Source organism: Pollicipes pollicipes, unplaced genomic scaffold (genome assembly GCF_011947565.3).
Source record: "Pollicipes pollicipes isolate AB1234 unplaced genomic scaffold, Ppol_2.1 Scaffold_4219;HRSCAF=4965_pilon_pilon_pilon, whole genome shotgun sequence".
NCBI classification, from domain to species: Eukaryota; Metazoa; Arthropoda; class Thecostraca; order Pollicipedomorpha; family Pollicipedidae; genus Pollicipes; species Pollicipes pollicipes.
This window is the reverse complement of record NW_023596448.1, coordinates 4,911,062-4,929,706: the sequence shown is the minus strand read 5'-3', so window position 1 is coordinate 4,929,706 and position 18,645 is coordinate 4,911,062.

Here is an 18,645-nt window from a genome sequence, read left to right as displayed (position 1 = left end):
TCCTCTGACCACTTGGCCAGGTCATCCGCAAACATCTTGACCACGCTTCGCACTTGTTCTGGCAGATCGTTCACGAAAATTATGAACAGCGGTGACCCAAGTACTGATCCCGGGATGCCGCTGATGACGTTGGCCCAGTCCGACTTCGGGCCCTGGACCCGCACTCTCTGCATCCGGTGGGTAAGAAAAACCCTGATCCAGCGTAGCAAATTACCTCTCACAGCGCAAGCATGAAGCTTGGAGAGCAGACGGTTATGAGGCACGGAATCAAAGGCTTTGCCGAAGTCCAGGTACGCCACGTCCACCGGCTCTCCATCGTCTATCGCGGCGCTCCAATCCTCCATGACCTTTAACAGCTGGGTAATACAGGACCGCTTTGGGAGAAACCCATGTCGGGCTGCATGAAGAAGTCCAGACTCCGATAACTGATTAAGTAGGGCATCACGGACGAAAGTTTCGAGCATTTTGGAAGCAATTGCAGTGAGGCTCACAGGGCGGTAGCTCGCTGGGGATTGTTGGTTATCCTTCTTGAAGGTCGGGACTACCTCGCCAAGCTTCCACATTAGGGGAGCCTTCCGGATGCCGAAGATTTTCGGAAAAGCATGCTCCCGTTATGCGCTGTTGTTTTAACCCTTTCCCGTGGTGTTCTTGCATATTCATCCATACTGGAGTCGTTTCCATTATTTTGTAAGGGTCAGCCCTCTCCCCCCCCCCCCCATCCACCCTCACCCTCACTCCCATTGCTGGTTTGACCCCGCTCCCAATATTTTTGGTTTTAACATTACAAAAGCGTCGGAAAAGTTTGCCATCAGATGAACACTATCTTCTTTGATCCCCTCTTCGTAGCAACGTCGCCATGGAGGGTGCAGCTGAGTTACTTGACCATGCAGCCTCAAAATGATTTCCTTAAGAGAGGGGGAACCTGAAGCATTGGAGGCAAACTATTTTATATTCGGCCGTTTTTTTATTTTGTTTTGTTTTTTCGTCGAATCTCAGCCGAGACGGTTTTGCTCCCCATTACCCCAACGTGATATTGACGCTACTGATTCTTAGGTCTCGTAGAAACTCTTATGCCAAGCGGCAGTTGATTCTCTTCTATGGTGGTCTGCCTCCACCAGGTGGGCTATGACCCTAATGTTGTTTTACTTGAAGGTATGATTCCATGCTGAGCATGACGTATCGCGTACACTCTGGACGCACTATCCCGCTATTACAATGCATGTTCAACATCCACTTTGCCTCGGTCCCGAATCCGACCTAACGAAACGACCTTTACCGTGCCCGGTTACCATGCGACTGTCGGCCGCCTCGTAACCAGGCTGCCATTTTTAGGCCGACGTCCAAATGCCTCCTTTGACGAGTCCTATACGAACACGTATCCTGACAGGTTAGCGTACCACCACGCGTGTCGCCTCATCACGAATGTGGTCAGCGTAAGTTCAGCGTTCTACCAAAGTTGGGCTTCCGCCACGACGATTGGTGTGTTCGCACGGTAATACATTCAATGAAAATGAGAAGAAAAAAACGCAAATTTGGACAGGTTGCGTAATCTGGCATGCCTCGCGAGCCCCGTAATGTAACCAGATGTAACGCGAGCTCCGTAATGTAATTTGGTTGCATTTACGAGCCGATGATATAACAAGCCGAAATAACCTAATAATGTAACCAGATGTGTACCAGCCCTCATAAATACAAAACAGACTGTCGTCTTGTAGAGTAATGCAACGATCCACACCGGATCACCGCTGCCCTCGTAATGAACAGTCGTGTTTACCCCCACCTCCAGCTAAAATCGTAACCGCTGAGCGGATAAACAATGCAATAAATTTTGCACACCTTTGGCAATAAGACGCGCGAATGTTTGGGAAATTAAACTGAAAAGCCCCGGAATGCAAAAATGGTCTAAATCCTTTACGACTAGCCCCTTCTCCGAACCCCACTCCCAAAAATACATGCCGCTGCCAATGGTCGCCATAGGAGGGTGTTTTCCGAGCCTTACGGCGGCCTCTAGAGGGCACCTTTCTTTTCCGATCAGACGGAAACGTGCCTCCAGTGCACTGCCCAACCTTCAACCCCCGCCCCCCCCCCCCCCCGCTCCCTCTAGATCAGCCTCTGCATGACTATCATCCTGCTTAAATCAACGAAGATTTCTAAAGATAAGGAATGATGATAAAGATTGGCTCTTATCAAAAGTGGGCTAAATTCGTCGAGCAAAAAAAACTTTGTGGGAGGTCATTCGGACCTCCGCCTCAGGCTCTCCTCCCCATCAATTACAAAAACACTATCTGTCCGTGATTTAATGTTCTTTACTTGCGTTCATATGCTGGGTTGTGGCAATTGTTAGTTCTAACTTTATATATTGGGGGTAAACTTCTTCCTACCGGGTACTGGTGTGTACGTCTGGTATGAAGCGGTATCTCTCGACTGAGTCTACGCTCTTAGTAGCGGCGGCCGCTTACGCCTTCCCCCCCCCCCCCCCACACATACACTCACGCTATGTGCTTCAGCTGTGGCTGCCTCCTCTGCTGCGGCTGCCAGCATGACTTGCTATCCCCCCCCCCCCCCCCCCCAGCACTGCTTTTTGTGATGTGAACTGCCAGCATGCAACTCCTGTGACACTAATTCGGTTGATTACCAGCGCTTTTACTCTTCGCATTCGCCATGGTCGTTCCGTGATCTTTCGACATATTCCTTGATTGGTGCATGAATATTGATACGGTATTAGCATTTAAATGAAATGTTCCACATTTCAAGGCATAGAAGCGAGCATCCGATATGATGGAATAGGCTCACTTATATCTAATGGTTGGCTTTTAAGTAGAAGTGGCTACCCTAGGCAACAAACTTTATTGAGTAAACATTCTCCTCAATGCGGCACTGTTTGATTGCGTCACAGAACGTTTGCATGATAGCACTGACTAGAAGTTCTTCAATTTCCCGAGAGATGGTACACGGGCTGGGAGTGTTCGCTCAGCTAACTATGGTTGCGCGCCCGTGTTTTGACCCTTTCTTGTGGTGTTTTTGCATATTTATCCATGAGCTAAGGATGCTTTTTTTCTTAAGTTATCCGGCTTACATTTTTATTTCCAGTTTAAATGGAAAGAATGCATGACTTCTTGCATTTTGTAGCGCAAAGCGTACCTTGTGTTGGGGCGGTGTGCATGTGCGGCGGGTTAAAACTCAGCGGTTGACCTCCAAGCGCATGCAAGTCTGCCCCACCGTTAACCATCTTCCTTCATCCCATAAATTTGAAATGATAATTTCTGGTCGAAAGGGTTGTAATCCAAAAAAACAAAACGAAAAACATTGTATTGGGGCCTCTTGTTCTACACCCTGCTTCATCATGCATCCTCGCGACACCCCGCTCGCCCGGGGCGGGCTGCATGCGTCAGCCACGAGTGGGCCTCAGCCGAGCGCTCAGCGCGTACCCACAGAGGGGTCCCTGCGATAATGATCGGCGATTGGCTCTGCAGGGGCGTGTAGACCCGCTCCATCGCTACCGACCATTACCCACCCTCCTACATCCCATATCTCTGAAATGGTAATTACTGGTCAAAAGGGGTCTTATCCAAGTAACCGAACACGCTATTGTCTGGGAATCTTGCATAGCTTGCAAACAACACTGATTGAGGGCCAGCTGATGGCCGTTATGTCTGGTAATCCTCCCTACGATCGCCAGTTATGAACAGCTATATTTGCATTGGCTTTGAATGTCGCATAGCCAGTGAAATGGCAGAATTTAGATGACGTAATTGTGGCGTCATGGATGCCTGCGTAACCCTGACATAGTCTGCACGACACAGTTTGCGCATATTCGCGGACGTGTAGCTAAGAAACTGGTGAGTTGTTTGCCCTAAGAAGGGCAGGGCTGTAAACTGCACCCAATGATCCTCAAGATGGCTGTTTCAGCTCAAAACCCCGCACAGTTGTGGAACACTCCCATTTCATATCATTATTCTTGTCATGCAAACTAGCAGTCGTTCCCGAGGGCGTAATGGCTGAGTGGTTACCGCGTTCGGCTTTCACGCAAGGGGTCCGAGTTCGAAATATGGTTGGGCCCCAGGACTCTGGAGTGGGAACAACGCGGTCAATGATCCTCTATAAATAGGTTTGCAACGTTTGTCCTGTTCTTAACGGAGTGCCGCCCAGTGCAGCCAAGAGCACACTGAAACCATTGCAAAGCATTTCAGCATTAAGGAGAGTGAACCACAGTTAACACAGATGGGGCTCGCTCTTACGCCAGGTTGGGCAACCTGGCGTACGACCACACCACACCACGCCAACCAATGCGAGGCCTTCAAGAACCTGCCGGTACATAGCCGCATATCGCGTGCCAGGCCAACGACGCTGCGAAACACAAATGGTGCCGCCAACGAGCCCTAATGATCGGCCATTACGGACATGTTGCTTCACGACCGTAACAACCAGTCAGAAGCGTGCATTCAACATGCTCAGTTGCTGGCGATTTAGCTCACTTTTATCGCACATAGGGCCCAAATTTCTTCTCAAAACCTACGACAATGGATTCAGGGCGACAATATTGATGTATTGACGTCGTCATCAGTGAGTTCAGTGTTCACAAATCAGGTCCGCTATTGACGTCTGACGGGCCGTCGTTGGCAGCACACACTGCACACGGGTGAGACTGATGGAGAGACGGCGGGCCGAAACATTGCCTGTTGTCGCAGACTGCGGTAGAACTAAGAGACGACACATCTCGGAGTCGTGACCTCGCTGCAGGCGCGACGTGACGTTAATTAAGGTGTGACTCAGCGGAAGGGGTTGGCGGTCCTGGCGCAGCGCGGCGAGCAACACCAAACAGTGGCCAACCACGGAGGAGCAGGCGTCACCGACTCCCGAGCAATCAGCCGAGTGACGTGCATGGAGCGTGTGATCGTGACCTGCAGGATAACGGGGCCACACTGTACAGCGATCAGTGGCCTCGCGGGGCCACACTGTACGACGACCAGTGACCTCGCATGACCTCAATGGGGCGCTCGGGCCGGCGGTGAGGCGCACGGAGTGCCGCAGTGCGACTGCGGGTTAGTCACTGCCGGGTCCGATGGGTCATCTGGCGGTCTGGATCCGGAACAAGAGTGAGGCTGCTTGTATGGGGCCCTATCCGTCCTTTAGCTTGCTGTAGGCTGGCGGCATACGAAAGGGAATGACTCTCCACAATAAAAATCATGTGCACCACCCAGCTCGGCATCCAGTGTGACGCAGTTCTCACTGGTGCCTCCGTTCGGCTGGTAGTGCACAGGGCTCCAGGCGAAGTGCCAAGCCGACCCGTCCATAGACTGCCAGGTGCCCTCAGAAGCCTCATCGCGGACGCCCACCCAGAAGTTGCCTGAGATGCCCACTTGCGAAGCGTAGGCTTCCAGGATGGTGTGGACGCCCGGCCCATGCGGGTGGCCCAGTCTGGCGCCACCCGCCAGCTGGCCGCAGTGCTGGTCCGCCTGGTGGAAGGTCAGCGCCTGCGACACCGCCAGGTAGCAGTAGGTGTCAATCTCCAGCCAGGTGGGGGGACAGCCGCGCGGCAGACGCGCCGACTGGGGGGCCTCACACACCGCGCGGAGCTCGGGGCCGCACGAGCTCTGAGTGAGCGCCGTTGTGACATACTGGCCCTGCATATACAAGCATGTGCCTTGGGATGTCGCCACTGTTTTTGGAAGGGAGCTCAGAAATGGCGTGCCGTCCGGGTTGCTCCAGGGAGGTAAGTCACGTGGTCCGATCCACTCAGGGGCATTGGGGCGGCTGGAGTGGTGCAGTAGAAAGGTCATTTCCAGCTTACTGTTGACGGAGGTTACTCTAGAGCACGGATTCAGATCCCGGCAGACTTTGTTTGTCGCACCGCGGCTGTTTTGCGACGTGCTTCTGTAGTAGCAGCCGCCGTTGAAGGTGATCCAGCCAGGGGCGCATAAGGTCGTGACCCGCGTCGCCCGCCGGGAGTAGGCGCTCTGTTCCAGCCCTGGCGGCGGTGCGGCGGTTTGCAGACAGTGGTGGGGGTCCACCAGCAGCTCGCAGTGGCCCCGCGGCCCGTACCGGAAGCCGTCGCAGTATTCGGGCTCCAGACGGTCGCAGCGCGTGGCGCACTGCTGCCTATTTGCGGCTTCGTGTGAGGAGAAGGCGGCGTTGGTGTACGTGACGTTCACCTGCAGATCAAAGAAGCTGCTGGATAGGCAAACGGCGCAGCCCGGCAGGAAGATCGCCACTAACCACATTTCGGCAGTTGCTTGACTCGGTACCCCGCTTCGGGAGATCGCCGCGCCTCATCCGCTGTTAAGCTTGCACAGGTAGAGTTCGGTTTAGGGTTCGGGCGCAGGTACAGTTCGGGTTCTGCCACTGCACGGGTGACACTTGCTCAGGTTTGGGACAGCGGCTGGGGCGGAGCCTCAGCATGCATGTTGTGCACATGCTTCCAAGCAATGGCGCAGTGACGTCACTACATCAGTACCGCCTGCTCATTCTAATTGGTGACCTTAGTGCGGCTTTACGTCCGTCCAATGCCGGGGACCCGGGTGAACGGGCGATAGTTAATGCCAAAGGTCAGGACTGAGTCGCTGTATTACACTGTGCTCACAAGCCCCGAATGACTCGTGTTTCGAGCAGCGCTTTCATTCAGCAACCAGGAACGTGCTCTGCTAGTGTTCATTATTCACCGACTGAAAAATCATGGCATGCAACAGGTGCCGCTTAGGTAACGATACTGTACTGTACGCCATACTGTGACCGGCTCATTGAAGGAAATGTTCCACCCTTGCATTAAATCAAATGGTCGGGCGTTCATATCTAGCGTTCGTGCGCACGATTTCTAGATACCACGAGCGTGAATTGCCTGTCAACGAATGTTGTGCAAGTTAAACAAGATTTTGAAACTGATCACGTCTCTTTGCTGCATATTACAAGAACTTATGCATATTTTCTCACTATTATGGAAATAGGATTTGCAATATAAAATAATTTGTTCATAGCGGTATACCTGAGTATGTGAATGCAAGCAAGCATCTTAAACTTGCGGATGAATATGCAAGAACATCACGAGAAAGGGACAAAATACAAAATACATAATAATATAATAATATAAAAATACAAAATATATAAAATACAAAAATATAATACGAGCACATAGTGATATTTGGCTCAGTGAGCACTTCCGTCTCATGCTGGCATCGCTAGGAAGATTGAAGAGCGAAAAGTGGGTGCTGTTATACACATACGCACGTTCCATGACGCTGTCAGTGACGTAATGGCGAACATATTTATTGAATGGAGAAATCATGTTGTCGAAAGCAGTCTGTATACCAACAGCTATAAGTGGGCCTATGTTATCATAGCTGATGCTGGCTATAATATTTTCAAACGGGAAACATGCAATGTGTTGCATTTGAGGCAAACCTCATAGGCATCCTCTGGACCAGCTCTCAGCACCAGACATCTCCAGTGATAACGCTGAGGAGTGCTTTTAAGGAGGATGCAGCTGATCTAGGAGACAAAAGTACACAAAGTTGTCGCACTCCCTCTAAGCGCTACTCCAGACGAAGGAAACGTCAGACCTTTTAAAAACGGCCTGAAACAGGAAAGTCGTCCCTTTATAGCGACTGTAAATGAAGATTTATTTATCTATTTTCTGTAAAGCTTGTTTTCCGCAAATGCAGAGGACATTGTGCGACGGTGGGCTGTTGGGCCGGAAGAGTATACTTGGAAGATGGCATGTCAAGCCTGCCTCCAGCGGGTTGACGCTGCTCAGCGTTCCCTGCATATTGTGCTTATATAATCGCAGTCACATCTGTCAAAACAGCAAAACTAAGCACTGATGAGTTTGGAAAAGGATGACGTAACCAATATAAAAGTTCCTCATTTACGTTATATGTTGACACGCGCCTGGGTGGCCGGTTCAGTACCCTTCCCCCGAATGGGGGTCAATTTCACTCCCTGAGATCTCGGCAAGCAAGAGAACTAGGTGTAGTAAATCCACAGGGTGCATTTGCCTTGATGCGAACTCACTTGTGTCAAAATGTGGAGCTCCTAGGTCATGACTTTTAGTTGAGGTAAGGCCAACCAAGACCAAACTCAAAATTGGTGTCCAAAGTGCCCCAAAACCTAGAAACCTGTTCTAAGCAAAAGGTCGCGTTCATCTAAGGTCAGTGACCTTGTTTGACTTGTTTGTCAGTTCAGGTCAGTGACATATCCTGACCTTAAAAAAGTTCATGGAAGGTATATAATGTGGTTCATGTTATCAATAACTTAAAAATGACGATCAGAACCTACTCCACACAGCAAGCTCTACAGTAATAAATATTTTGGTTTTGACCTTGGTCTGACCTGCATACCTGAACCTAAGTCAGCGAAATCCGTTCATGAAATTGTTGTGTTGCCTAAGAAACTATGTTAAATATGCATGGCTTCGTCTAACACTCCGTTGCTGCGTGAGATTGAACGATTCCTTAGAAATTGTCTCCGCTTAGTCTATTGCCTGAATTTGACCTGCCGTAGGTCAGCGACCTTGCAAGGTACATCTAAATGCGCGCACATGACATCCACTATTGCATTGTCTATGATTATGCAAACTTTGGCGAGGCTGCGCCGCACCGTTTGGATAACGTTATATAACGTGCTTTGCGTGCTATATAACGTGCTATATAACGTTTCGTGTAATTTGCAGGATAATAACATCTCAGCTAGATGTACACTGTACCGTAGTAGCAGATGGCTATTGCTCCATTCGTAATCGTTGAATGTTTGTGATTTGCAAATAATATGGTTTCCTGTTTTTAAAAAAAAACTTAAGAAATCGAGTAGGATTGGTAGACAATTTTAGAATAACTACTGATAATCGTTTTGGTAAAAGCTGGCAGCCAAAATATAAATGCATCTTTCCCTGGTTTGAATCCTCCTCTCACCTGATTATTCTACGATGAATAAGGCTAGCATTACGGCCTTGTCTATAACCTTAACATTTGACTGCCTCTTTTAGAACTTGAGGACACCGCAAATTGCGATGTAAGATACGTTTATGAGGACGGTTTATCTACCCACCATGAAACTCGCATTCATTATTCACGGACCAGACAAGAGACCTTGCGCGTGCATTCGACGTGAAAACAGTGTCGATATACACAACCCAGATGCCGACATTGTGTACAATGCAGCGCAATGCATTTACACGATACGACTTTACTGTTGGTAATTTCTAGGCAACTTTATAACAGATGTGCAGAACTTATCTACCAGTGTCTCCCATCAGCCACGCAGGTACTATCTCTGCCAACCAGCAAAAAGCGATGCCTCTTCCTTAATGAGTGATATGCCAATGCGATTCGATGTAAGCACCGGAATCCGAGTGACTAAAGAACCGTGATAAATAGAGAAAGCAAACTCTCAACCCGGCTCAGATAGCAGGCTCGTATTACCCTTGATCACCAGTGATGAAAAAAGCTCTGGATGAATATATGTATGACTGGTGGAAAAGGTCTGTGCCATAAATGTGTTCTGCGTGACTGTTTAGGTTTCCTATGGTGATAATAAATTATCAAATGTTTAATCGCTCATATGTATGCATCACACCGCTCTGGTCTTAAACGATACTTTGAAAAGTTATTGACATGCCTTGTGAATAGGACAAACGTCTTATCTCTGTCGCATGTTACAAAATGCTATCTTTCTTTAGAGCGGTAATGCATGCACTTGTAACAGGAGATTGTTTCACTTTATATCCAACCAGATGATTTTCAGTCATTGCAGGGCATCCGAGGAGTCGAAATTTACGGCGTTTTGAGTTTGTAGCAAAAATACTTTTGATTATGTAGTTGTAGATAGTCTATTGCAGATTTTAAGGTTTAGATTGTAAGTATATTGCATTATCTATTCCACTGAATAACCATATACAACTACGTAATGAAAATGCACATTGAACATAGCATACAAATACAATTTATCAGCCACGTGGAAACATTTTTAGGCACGAAAGCTGTTCAGATTAGATGAATGGCACGAGCGACCATGCCGCCATCATGCAACATCAAAATTATAATGCTGGAAATGTGAGGCAAAAAACGTGAGGCAAATAAGATCGAAGATAAATTAAGATCGAGGCTTCACTAAAACCAAATTTTGCTGTAAAGTCATTGATACGAAGCTGATTTACGAAGGATTGAATGCTGGTGTTGTTTTTGCGATGTAGATTCACCATGGAGTGCTAAATCACATGTGCCTCAGCATAAAGCGATATGCTCATGTATGGCAACATCATCACCACTGAATGCGTCGTAAAGTCGGCTTTCTTGTGGTGCCTATCCTGGATTGCTGTCGGTCCTCTAGATGACTCGTGTGAGTCACACGAGTCGTTACACGCCACAGCGCTGACGTGTGAAGAGTGATCACACGGTGTGACCGTGAACGTTGGCCAGGTACCCGAGTGGCACGAACTTGCACTTTACACCTTGACCAGACCTTGACCTTTTGGAGATCAAATAAGCCAATGCACAGCCTAATCCTCTGAGTTGTATTTGCGCTAGGGCGAAACGAGTGAATGTGCCGCTGTTAAGCGAAATCAGTGGAGACCAGATTATCCATTGCATAGAGCGCCACGCTGCGATCAATAGGCAGTTCATCAATATACATTCCAAGTAGTAATACGAAAAACAACAATGTGTGATACAGACAGAATACATCATAACAGAAAATGACTTCCTCGACATGAAATTGGCCACAACACTTCAACATGAGACTCCATGGCGAGAACACTACCACCGTTCAATTTGTGGGCGGAGGGGGTGTCAGCTCTAGAGCGATGCCTAATTGGCATCAACTCGGTTTCAGTGAGGCCTTGACCTCAGTTTCAGTTTAACTTTTATCTTTTTTGCCACACATTTCGAGCATTGGAATTTTGGCATTGTTTGATGTTGGCGTGGTTGTTAATGACACTCACCGAACATGAATAGCGTTGATGTTTCGAAATGTTAAATGAGTGTATTTAAGATAGGTCCATACGGTGATGTGTCCCTTTTTGGCGGAGTTGATGGGAACACAAACATCTGTCTCATAGGTCTCCATACTGAGGCCTATGAGACAGAATGAGGTTAATTACCCTCAGGGATGAAAAACAGCCCAAATTGTTTGTTACAGCTTTTTAAAGGGCAAAACGTGAAGAAGAAAAAATGCTTCATTATCAAACGTGCGGTGGAATTGACTGTCACTTTAGTATCTGTTTTGCCATGCTGTAAGCATTAGGTAGCATTTGTGCTGATACGTTGCTTTTTTAGACAGCCCGACCTAGACATGGCCTAGGCTCAGAGCTGATACCAGGCGATTTAGTATTGCAATATATTCCGACATGCAAACTTTCGGTAAATTGCAGAACAACCCCAATATCCGTTTGAATATCCATGTGAATTTCGTGCCGTCTTCAGCCAGCCGGCTGCTGGCGGCCGTCCAGGACGTACCGGAGATTTACGCCTCGGGCCTCCGCCTCATGTCACGTGACCCGGCCGGAGACCAGCCAGTCAGCACGAGCCGCCCAACCAGGTGGAGGCACGGCCAACCTGCGCGGTGGGCGATCAAGCAGTGCTGCTCTTTCCTCAGTAGACAGCGCCCATCTGTGGGCCGAGTGAGCATCTCCACTGTGTCCACCTTGCGCCCGTGCTATTGCTTCTTCAACCCTCCCTTTCCGTGCCGGTCACCGAACAGAGCTCGATGTTAAAGTACCTTGTGGAAGCGGCCGGCACCACAGACGACCTTTTGATCAATCTCAGCCCTTTTGTGCAATGCTGTCGCTGGTTGATAACGAAGTGCCGAGGGTTGTTTTTGTACTTGACTATCGTTGAACAATTGCCTTTTGATTACTTAAGTCCTCCAGCTTGCATGTTTTTTGGTGCTCAGTATCCAGGACACGCGCGGTACAATTACGACTGCGTTGTCAGGCAATCATGCAGCATAGCTCGATGAAGGGAGCGTTCCGCGTTTGAAGATATCGAAGCAGGCGTCAGATGTGATTAAAGTAGCTCACTTTAGACTGCTGGTATACTTTTAAGTGGAAAAGGCTGCCCAAGACAATTCAGTTTCACTGTTTGGTAAATATATTCGTCAATGTGTCCTTGTTTGAATATATCATCGTATTTCGCACATTTACTGAGCGCCATTTGACGGTCGTTGTGTCTGGAAATCGTGCTCATGACCACCAGATATCAACGACTCGATAACTGTATTTTTAATGGCCTTGCTCGCCGCATGGCAATGTAAGGACAGGATTTAAATGACGTTATTATTGCGTCATGGATCTAGGAAACCTTGGAAGAGTCCACCTTAAATTGTCTTCACATCTTCGCGGGCGTAAAATCCAGAAACTGGACGAGCTTAGATGTTACGAAGATTAAGGTTGTGAACTGCACCGAACGGACTTCAAGACGGCTATTTCAGATCAAAACCCCATACAAATGTGGAACGCTCCCTTTAATCATAAAATTACCTCAAACTTCCGGATCAAACCTATCGCCCGAAGTATGTGCACGATGGCACGGGCTGCTGTACTGTCTTCCGCAGCAGCCGCGCGGACGCCTGTGCCCACGCGATACTCCACTACTGTTGCTGACAGCTTCAACCTCATTTCACCTTTTTCTGGCAGCCGTGATTGGGTGGAAATAGACATAACAGTAACAACTAGGTGTGCAAGTACTCATAGGAAGTGCATCTTAAAGGGAGTGTTCCACATATGTGTGTGGTTTTGAATTAAAGTAGCCGTCTTGAAGATCTTTCGGTGCAGTTCATAGCCCTGTCTTTCTTAAGACCTATAACCCTCTAGTTTCTGGGGTGCACGCCCGCGAAGACGTGCAGACTTTTCCGTGCAGACTGGTCAAAGGAACGTTGATGACGCCATAGAAACATCATTCAAATCCTGCTACTCCACTGGTCATGCGGCGTTCAAGACCAAGAAGAATAGTATCGTAGAGTCGTTCACATCGGGTGTTCGTGAGCACGACTTCCATATATAATGAACGCCAACTGGTTTGCAACCGATGTTGTACAGGCTGTGCAGGATTCAAACACAAATCACGTTTTGTGCCAAATGGCATCAAAAGTTGGACATGGCTGCTAGTTATAACAAAAATAAGAATGAATAGTAGAATAAGGCCTAAAAGTGGTCTAATAACTTAAGAATGGCGCCAGATCCGAGTATGCGAATGCAAGTTAACACCTAAACTGACGAGAACCATGCAAGAACAGCATGAGCAAGGATAAAACACGAGAACATTACGATATTTGGTTCAACAAACACCTCCGGCGTCGTCACAGCGCCACGACCACCTGTCGGAAGATTCAGTTACTTCGAGTGAGTGTTAGTGTAACAAGTTCAAACAGCTAGCTTGGCGGCATCTCAACGTCACACGAACGTTCCACGGCGCAATCAAACAATACGTGTTGAAGAACATTTATACTAAACAGAGAGTTTTTGTTGTCTAGAGCAGTCTTTTCCACTTAAAGGAAGTATGCCCCTTTTGCAGCATTAAATCATCGTTAGATCAGACGCACATGATTTGACCACCTTTTCAAAGTAGCATTTAAGACCAGAGCAGTGCGATACATACATATCAGCGATTAAACAGTTGGTGATTTGTTACCATAGGAAACCTTAACAGTCACGCAGAGCACGTTTATGGCACAGCCCTTTTTCATACGTCATGCATATCATATTCATCCAATAGCTTTTTTCCATTACTGGCGATCAACGGTAATACGAGCCTGCTTTTCTCCATTTATCACGGTTCTTTAGTCACTCGAATTCCGGTGCTTGCATCAAATCGCGCTGGCATATCATTCATGAAGGTACAGGCACCGCTTTGCTGGTCTGCAAACATAGTACCTGCGTAGCTGGTGGGAGGCACTGGTAGATAAGTTATGCACAACTGTTGTAAAGCTGCCTAGCAAATGCCAACAGTAACATCGTATCGTGTAAATGCACTGCGCTGCATTGTACAGTGTCGGCATCGTGGTTGTATATATCGACTTTGTATTCATGTCGAATGCACGCACGAGACCTCTAGTCTGGTCCGTGAATAATGAATGCGAGTTTCATGTTGGGTAGACAGACTGTCCACATAAACATATCTTACATCGCAATTTGCGGTGTCCTCAAGTTCTAAAAGATGCAATCAAATGTTACGGTTATAGAGAAGACAGTAATGCTAGCCTTGTTCCTCATAGAGTAACCAGGTGAAAGGAGTATTAAAACTAAGTGAAAGATGTATTGATATTTCTACTACAAGCCTTTACCGAAGCAATTATCAGTAGTTATCCTAAAATTGCCTGCGACACTACTCGATTTTTCACCTTTTTTAAAGCAGCAAGCCGGTTGTTTGCAAGTAGCAGCAAGATTTATAAATCATTAACATTCAGAGATTAAAAATGGAGCAATGGCCAGTTGTGGCTACAATACAGTGTGTATCCAACTGAGACTTAAAATGCGTAAAACACGGGTAGATGTCAACAAATGCAAATAAAGAGGCATCGCGCGTGCCACGCGCATCATTTAGGCATGCAAGCGATTTTGCGTAAAAAGCCATCAAGCATCACTTATACATGCAGACGATTTCAGTTAGACAGGCATCGTGCATCACGCGCCTGGCATCACTCATGCGTGGAAACGATATTAGCTCGCACGCATCAAGCACTGAAGGGAGCATCCCACCTTTTATTGAACGTCCCGCTTATCGTTGCACCTGACGCACACGATTTGATCAGTAACACCGGTTTTCTCGAAATCCTCATCAAAGGCTTTGAATTTTGATTTTAAGCAGCCGACACAGCGCAGAGATCTGAATATGCTGTCTGCTCATCACCATGAAAGTACTACATTTAATTCGCCTTGTTTTTCTAACAGGTATGTTCTGTTATGCTTGTAATACACTAATTTGTCAAAGCGCTTGCGTAACAAATGCTACAAAAGCTTGAAACACTGTTTATGCAAAAAGACATGCGAGCATTAGCCTATTATTCCGCGAATTCAACGAAACGTTCACTTTGCCTTTGAATGCTCCCCTATGGCGTTTACCACACTGGATCTTCTCGAGGCGGGCTTTGGCTTTGGGAATGGGAATATCACATGGTGTGTAGTGGCGCACTGGTTCAAAGTTTAACCAAAGCGCTTCTCGGTAGTAGACCCGTGCGACCCGCTGAGACGTACACAAACGCCCTTTTGTTCGCACCAGAACCACGGCAGAACCAATCGCACCACGGCAATTGTCATGACGACGGTAGTCGCGACAGCAGGGTGAAGCGTAGTGCTGTTACAAAGCGTTCACAGCGTATGTTAAACTCGACAATAATGAAAAGGCCTGTGTTATGATGACCTATTGATACCCTTATTATGTATTGACGGTGCTGCAATGGCACTACCCAGTGCTATGATAAGACTATCTGGTCCTGAGATTTCACTAAAGTATGATTTTTAAATGTGCCCCAAAAGATGGGACACTTTCTTTAAAGTATGCCAATACTTATAAGTTAGCTTATTCCATGACATCTGATGTTTGCCTCCATATCTGCAAATGTGTAGCATTTCTTCTAAAAGCTCATTCTCTCTCCGGATAAAATGAAGCTTCGAAGTAAAAATCCGCAATTACAACGTCTATGCCAGTTTCACCCTACTTTATGAACACCGCACAAACACGTTCTTTAAACACTGGCGGTATGTGAGACATGTTACATTGGCGGCTCGCTGGTGACTACCAGGCGTCGGTCCTCTCTGGCTCCCCTCGCCCGTCAGCGGCGGGCTGTGCTTGCGCTCTGCTGGCCCAGTGAGCTGGTGATTACCAGGCGTCGGTCCTCTCGGGCTCCCCTCGCCCGTCAGCGGCAGACTGTGCTCGCGCTCTGCTGGCCCAGTGAGCTGGTGATTACCAGGCGTCAGTCCTCTCGGGCTCCCCTCGCCCGTCAGCGACGGCCTGTGCTCGCGCTCTGCTGGCCCAGTGAGCTGGTGATTACCAGGCGTCGGTCCTCTCGGGCTCCCCTCGCCCGTCAGCGACGGCCTGTGCTCGCGCTCTGCTGGCCCAGTGAGCTGGTGACTACCAGGCGTCGGTCCTCTCGGGCTCCCCCCCCCCCCCCCCGCCCGTCAGCGGCAGGCTGTGCTCGCGCTTTGCTGGCCCAGTGAGCTGGTGACTACCAGGCGTCGGTCCTCTCGGGCTCCCCTCGCCCGTCAGTGACGGCCTGTGCTCGCGCTCTGCTGGCCCAGTGAGCTGGTGATTACCAGGCGTCGGTCCTCTCGGGCTCCCCTCGCCCGTCAGCGGCAGGCTGTGCTCGCGCTCTGCTGGCCCAGTGAGTTGGTGATTACCAGACGTCGGTCCTCTCGGGCTCCCCTCGCCCGTCAGCGGCAGGCTGTGCTCGCGCTCTGCTGGCCCAGTGAGTTGGTGATTACCAGACGTCGGTCCTCTCGGGCTCCCCTCGCCATTCAGCGGCAGGCTGTGCTCGCGCTCTGCTGGCCCAGTGAGCTGGACCCGGTCTGCACGAGCCGGTCAGGCGCTGCAAGCCCACCGGCCCGCCGTCGGCACGCTGTGGTGATGACGTCACACGGCCCCCGGCACAGGCTCCCTCGGCGTGTCCGTGCCGCCCGCCGCAGCCACTAAGTCCAGGGGCTCGTGCCGGCGGCAGTTTCGGTCTAGATGCGTGTTCGGGATACCATAGCTGCCTGTGACGTTCCTCTGATACATTTGACTCGGACCTCCTCCCCGGATGTCGGCTTCCCTCCGCTGGATTTCGACCGCACTGTCCTTCATTCATGTCCATTTCTACATCAGGTATTCTGCTGGCAAGGCTGGCAACCCCAAGGCTGACCTTTGGCTGTTGAAGGAAAATCTTCACAAGTTCGTCTTAGAAGTTTTTGCGTTCCTCCAGCTTGCTGGTCATTGATCACGGCGGCAGCTTAGTTTCTTGCCTGAGGCACTCGGCGACCAGCAACCGTTCAGGCCAACTGTAGCTGCTTACGAGTACGTGACAGATTTTCATTTGTGGGCGTTGATGAGAAGAAACCTGCCATTAAACTCTCTTTCTCCAACACAACATAGTCCACATGCATGTGTGGGATGTCACGGTTACGTCATGCACATTCTTCCGCTAATACACTGCCACGAGATGACGTGTCTCCCTTCCTTTGGCATGCGAGGGGGAGAACTGTGTGGTGAGACTGAGGGCACGCTCAAATCTTCTGTGCGGATGTGATGCTATCGTGTTGACGCAGCGCGTATGTTACATATCCCTGTATCTCCGTTTTCTAGCCAGCCGAACACGAAAGGTTTCACAGGCATATACCGTTCAGAAATATTGTAGACTCCAGTATAGGCTGTTATCGACTCAGACTTTAAAAAATGCTGATATTGCGGATAAAAAATAAGATATTTAATCAAACACGAGGTATGATGAAATACGCTCACTTATTACTATGAGCATGTTTTTAAGTGGAAAAGTCTGCTCCCGACAACAAAATTTAGTAGATATGCTCCACAATACTTCATTGATTGGTTGCGTCATGGAACGTTTGTTTGACGTCCAGATGTTGCCAAACTAACCGTGTGAAATTGTCACCCCAGCAGTCCTTTTAGTACTTCAGTCTCGCGGCAGGCAGCCATGACGCCGTGGCCGTGCCAGCGGCGTTTGCTGAACCAAATATCGTTATGTGCTCGTGTTCTCGCCTTTTCTCGTGTTGCTCTTGCATACTTATTCATGATGTTAGGCATTCAGTTATATTCACATGCTCGGTTGTGGCGTTGTTCCTAAGTTTTTTCATTGAAGGTCCTATTTCCGTAACAAGCAGTAACCATTTCCAACGCCCTGTATTGTGTACCACAAAACGCGACTTGATTTTGAATTTTGCAGTCTGCACAACATTGATTGCGGGCGCATTGACGTCTGTTGTCTGTGGAAATCGTGTTCAGGAACGGCAGATATGAATGCCCCGATGGTTATGGTTTCCTCGGTCTTGAACGCCGTATCCTCATCGTTTGAGTGACGTTTTGGAGGTGGTATGGTTTGAATGACGTTTCTATGACGTCAAGCAGACTGAATAGCCTTAAAATAGTCTGCACGAAACAGTGTGCGCATCTTCGCGGGCGTGTACTCCAGAAATGAATGTTATAAGTCTTAGGAAGGGTATGACTGTGAACCGCACCGAATGATCTTCAAGATGACTAGTGCACTTCAAAACCTTATACAAATGTGGAACGCTTTCTTCAACCAAAGACACAAATCTACTTCCTGTCAACGACGCAATTTAGTTTGGCACATGCGTTTTGGCACCGTTGTGATCATAGCAGTCGACATTGATAACGTCCATTCCACGTACGTGTCCGAATGACGTTTTTGTCAAGCCTGGAATGAACAAATGTGCGTGCTGTGCCGAGCTTTGTGCATTTCCGCCCCCAATTACGTCACTGATATTTGGATGACTTAAGGCTCTGCCAGTGTTTGTGCGTCGAACCACACGTCTGATTTATGTTGCAGATCTGCCTTCTGGCTGTAGTAAACACAGATTTGGTGTAAGCGCATCGACCCGCGAGGGAAACGACACGTAGCTATCGACATACACATAGGAAACACATCGGCGTAGCACGGCGGTAACTTAGCTCGCTGAAAGAGACACAACTGAAATGAGCAAGTCCAAAAACA